Genomic DNA, 6,048 nt, shown 5'->3' on the forward strand with positions numbered 1-6,048 from the left:
ATGTGTAAAGATTAGGTTCAAATAATAAAGTTGAATCATGTTGACCGTTAGGTTTTGGGTTTATGTTTCTTTTTTAACTTATACTGACTTTTTCTTGATAGGTTACTTGAAAGTATTGCTATACATTAACTGGGACTTGTGTTTTTCAAATTATAAAATAGGACAAAATTTTCTTAAACTTAATTCCAGGAGTCCATTTTGATAGGTATAGAAGTATGAGTCACTGAATAATTTAGACCAAATCATCCTCTTCAATAATATCGCTGTGTAAGTTGACCAGCATGCGACATTTTGGGTTGCATAAGATTAAGGTAACCGGTATCGGCTGTTTGTACCCAATAAATAAGTAGACCTGTTTAAATGAAAGACGTAAAATAATAGTAAACGTTAAAATAAAAATGAGTATGCTATAAAAATAAAATATATTGTTGAATTAGTAAGCACGTTGATTTATAGTTTACTATTTGGTTATGGTTGAGTAATATAATGAATGTTATAAAAAAAATTAGATAAAATTTTAAATTAATATAAATTATGTCTTGGCGTAAGAGTTAAATTCATTAATTTAATTAATTAAATCTTATTATTACATAACAATAATTAATTTATTTTTAACGTGTTCAATTTTATCTTAAATTTAGTACTTTACTTTGCATTGATTTGGATTTTCACGGGTTTTACTTTTAAATTTATTGACTCACTTGCTTCGATTGGTATTGAGTGTAGTAACAGATAAGGGATATGTTTATTAATTGTTTTGGTAAGTACAGTGTAGTCTTTATGATTATATATAAATAGAATAATGTTTTCCAATTGTGTTTTTAACATAATTAACATTTTTAACAAAAAAAAAATCAAATTAAAAAAATGAAGAGTTAAGAGATTAATTTATTAATTTAGCCTACAATAAACTAAATTAGAATTTTATTTTTTACTTTCATTTTCAAAAGCATATAGAGAAACAGAAAGAGAAGAGTACCCAACTTTCAACTTTGAAAAAGTACTAAAACGATTCCGTAATAACAACAACACAAATTAATTAATATAAATATAATATATATATATATATATATATATATATATATATATATATAAAACATGTAATAAAAGATAACCTAACTTATTTCTAATAAAATTTAAAATCAACTTTAACTTTAATAGGAAAAGTAATATTGCATAGACTAAGCAAATTTTTAACATATAAATAGATGATAAATTTTAAATAAATAATAATAATAAATAAATAAAACTTAAAGTAAATTACATTTTTTTCTTTAAAAGATGCATTTATTACAGTATTTTTATTTTATTTTAAAATTACATAACTCCTCTAAAAAATTAAAATAGATTACAATTTAATTTATTTTAAGTTTTTGTTAAATAATTATTTGACATTTTATTTTAATAAAATACTCTTTTTAAAAAATCACACTTTCTTTGTCAATATTTTAAAAAGCTCAATGAGAATGTAATTTTCATGAAACATTAATCACTTGTTATTGATATAAGTTTTAAAGGTTTGTCTTGACATTAAATATAAAAATAAAAATAAAAAATCTCATCTTGTATGAAAATATACAAGATATATATGACTTGTAGTTTTAACACATTTAAAGAAAGAGGTAAAATTTGAAAAAATTTAAAAAATTAGTGAATAGAATTGAAAATTAGATAATAGGCACAAAAAAATTAACAAAAATTAGACTATGGTTTCTTTTCTAACAATGCTTTAACAAAAAATTTAAAATTAAATAACTTACAATATATTTTAATTTTGTAGAGAAAAAGATTATACAGTTTTAAAATAAAAGAAAAAGTAGTGTAGTATGTAATCTTTTTAATGGAGGAAAATATAATTTAAAATAAAATAATCCCTTACGTATTATTTACTTGAAAAATATTCCTAAGAGTTTAAGAAATCAATGTATAAGCACTCGTATTTTTTAGACTATAAACTAATATATAGAAAAAAATAAGTTATAATATGCTAGAATATTAATGAGATTAAAATTTATCTGACTTTTATTTTCTCTAAAAATAAGTAATTTCATCATTTATTAAATTATTTTTATCAAAATTTGTTTAATGTAGTGTAGTGCCTTTTTGCCTTAAACCTTTACCTAAGAGAGTTTGTCTAAATTGTAGTGGAGGCATCATCATCTAAACTATTATATTGGTAAATATGCACTATAATAAATCATATCATTCAATTTTGATTTATAAATCTAATAAGAGTATATATTCATTTTGTAGCATTTTAGTAACATACTATCCTACAATATAAGAATGAAGCCTCTGAAATATTGAATAATATCTCAAAAAATTGACAAGTAACTTGTTCTTATTCATGTGACATAATCTATGAAAATTTCACAAATTTATGTAAAGTTACTTTCACTCTCTATTTTTATATTAGACATTAGTCTTATGCCCCTCAATGTATAACTTATCAACTTTTTTATTAGTGATTTTTTCAAAGATTAGTTAGATGAATTTCTAATCTAACATGATTTTAGGATATGACCCATCATTTAGCAGTTACTTTGCACAATTATGATGTATACATATATGTCTATATTTTCTATTATAAACATTGCTATTTGTTCTTGCTATTGCTACTTAGAAATAACAATGTACATATATGGAAGACATAGGTCACTTCCATAAAAGAATATTTGCTAAGATATTTCTTAATCAATCAACCTCTGATCTTGCTAAGTCAAGAGTAATAAACTCAACCTCCATAATAGATATTAAGCTGTATAAGTTTTGCTTGCATGACTTCTAAGCCACAACACCTTTGCCAAGGGTAAAAACAAATCCCTTTATGGACTTAGTTTCATTAGAATTAGATATCCAATTAACACCAAAATATTCTTTAAGAACAACAAGGTATCTCATGTAGCATAAACTAGGGTCTATAGTTCCACAAAGATATTTTAAAATACTACATAAATCAATTGAATGATCTTTATTTGGATTATGGGTATATCTACTCAACCTATTTATTGCATATGTAATTAAGGTCTTGAATAATTCATCAAATACATAAAGCTCCCAATTATTTGAGAATATTCAATTTGAGATACACTATTTTCATTATTCTTTTTCAAGTGTAAACTATCATCATAAGGAGTACTCACAAGTTGAGAATCATAGAACCCTTTTTTTTTTAATATTTTGTTATTAAAATGTTCTTGAGACATTTTATCCTCATTCTTTAAATTGGTTATTTAATTCCCAAAATTTAGTTTCACCTATGTCTTTCATATCAAATTTTGATGAATGTGTGGTACCATTAATCACGCCTATATTATTTTTCAATATAAGCATATCATCAACACATAGACCAACAATAACACCATTTAAAATATTATCAAATTTATTATAAATACACTTATTAGAATTATTTACTTGATAACCATTTAACAACATTATTTTATCAAACTTTCCATATTATAGCTTGGGTGCTTTCTTAAGACCCCTGTAGAAATTTAATTGACTTACAACTAACACTCTCACTACTAAAAATCACAAATTCTTCAGGTTGATTTATAAAGTTTTTTCTTTTAAATTCTCAGTTAAGAAAACAATATTTATATCTATATGATGTACTATTAAGTTGTGCATATATACAAGAGCTATAAATACTCTAATAAAAAAATTCTAAGTCATAGGAGAATATGTATTAAAATAGTTGAAGTTTTTCTTTTGTCTGTATCTCTTAGCCTAGTTTTATATTTTTCTATAGAACTATTAGGTTTCAACTTTGTTTTAAAGATCCATTTATATATTATTGGCTTCGATCCTGAAGGTAAAGCCAATTGTTTCCATGAATGATTATTCATAATTGATTATATTTTATTATTAATAACGTCATTCCAAATAGGGACATATAGAGAAGAAATAACTTCATTGTGCATTAAAGGATCTGCTTCCATTAACAAAGTGTAAAATCCATCTCTAAATCAGTTTCTTTTCTAGTTCTTTTACTCCTTTTATGTTTAAACTCATTAATTTCAAAACAAGTAATGGAAGATTTTAACAGAAATACAAGTTCAAAGAATTCAACATTTTTTTCATTCAATAATAATATTAGATTCTAAACTCTCATTTCTTAACACCAAATACCATAATCAATAAACATACAATCACAAGTTTTAGAGTCAATTTTTCTTAGGCTCTAAGTAATAAAACTTTAGCCAAATACCCCACACTAATATTTTAAATTAAGTAAATGATTTTTCCAAAGTTCAAAAAGAGTCTTGTTATTAACCAAAAAACAAAGTCTTGTTAGTTTTCTTAAATATAATCATGTTGATTATAACAAGTAGAAATAATGACTTTTCTCAACAAATTTAAAGGAAGCACAATATTTAACAACAAAACGTTCATAATTTTTTTAATATTATATCTTTTTCTTTCAACTATATCATTAGATTCTAGTGAATAAGGAGGTATTATCTCATGAATTATTCCATGTTGATCATAAAAGGAACTAAAAGTACTAGAATAATATTTTTTACCTCTTTAAGTTCTAATTCTTTTTCTTGTTCAATTTATTTTTTTGCTTTTGCTCTATATTTTTTTAATCTCTTTGGTTTCATCTTTAGTTCTTAATAAATACACATACGAGTATCTTAAAAAAATCATCTATAAAAGTTATATAAACCTTTAGTCATAGTTAATTTTAAGTCACCTAAATCAATGTATTAATTCTACAAATAAGTTTCATGAAATTTTATAGTTACTTTTGACTTTTACACATATTAAGCCTTTTCTTTAATTGCTTATAAATTCTCTCATTTTCTTTATACAAGAGAAGTTAACATTTCCTAATCCATTATGCCATAAATCAATAGAATTGCTTATGGATATATTATATAAAATTCCTAAATCTCTCATTTTCTTTATATAATAGAAGTTAATATGTTCTAATTTACTAAGTCATATATCAATAGAATTAAACAAGTAGAATAACATGTATTCTTATTAATTTTATAAGAAACATTAAACAAAAAATAAGTTGCTTTTATAATATTGTTGCCCACAAAAATTTTACTTTTAAAGAATACTACTTTGTCAAATCAAAAGTAAGTTTAATGTTAATTTCACATAAAATAAATATCAATAGCAAATTATAGCATATATCAAGCACATGAAGTATACTACTCAATGAGAGGACCTTCCTAGAAAGAACTTTAAATTCACTCTTCCTTTATCAACAACAATGATAGCTCTTAAGTCCTTAAAAACAAACATTCCTCTCCTTCTCTTACATTTTTATGGGAGGCAAATGTATTTTGATTTGTACATATATAATTTGTGGTCTTGAAGTCTACCACTCAAGATTTCTCTTTCCCGTAAGATTGATCTCAAAATAACTACTATAATTATATCACTTGTCTCAATAAAATTAGTTTTTGTAGCAATAAATATGCTAGTATCCATAACAAAAGCACACTTAAGATTATTAAGAAAATTTAATAAAAAATATAAAAAATAAAATTATTCACTTGTATGAAAAATAAAATAAACACAAAATCCATCGAGTTTGGTTAGGGCATATAAAGAAGAAGACTTAAGGATATTTTGCCATCACAAGTTGATTACTCATTACAAATAATCTTATAGTTAATAGTGTTCAAAGCCAAAATACATGAAACTTTTTGTGTATGTTTATTCTAACAAGAAAGTGATATATCAACAAAAGCACTCTAATGTAAATTAAGGAACAACAAAGGAGATTTATGGATGAGAATAAATTATGTATACATAACAATGAAAGCAATCATTCTTTTATTATCTTGATTAAAAAAAATTAGTTTTCTTATTGCTCAAAATACATAATATTATCAAGTATTTTTTTAATTTAACTTGATATATAGTTTTTTTTACACAAAGTACACAACAAAAGACTAATTCAATAAGATTTTTTAAGGGGTTGCTTTTTGCAACTCATTTTTCTTTTTACGCCACCATAATTATTTTTTTTAATTTTTTCTTAAATTATCCCTAACAAGTGAGTCATAAGTTGACTAGTAACCT

This window comes from Abrus precatorius, unplaced genomic scaffold (assembly GCF_003935025.1).
Source record: "Abrus precatorius isolate BTA unplaced genomic scaffold, Abrus_2018 Scaffold2, whole genome shotgun sequence".
Lineage (NCBI taxonomy): Eukaryota > Viridiplantae > Streptophyta > Magnoliopsida > Fabales > Fabaceae > Abrus > Abrus precatorius.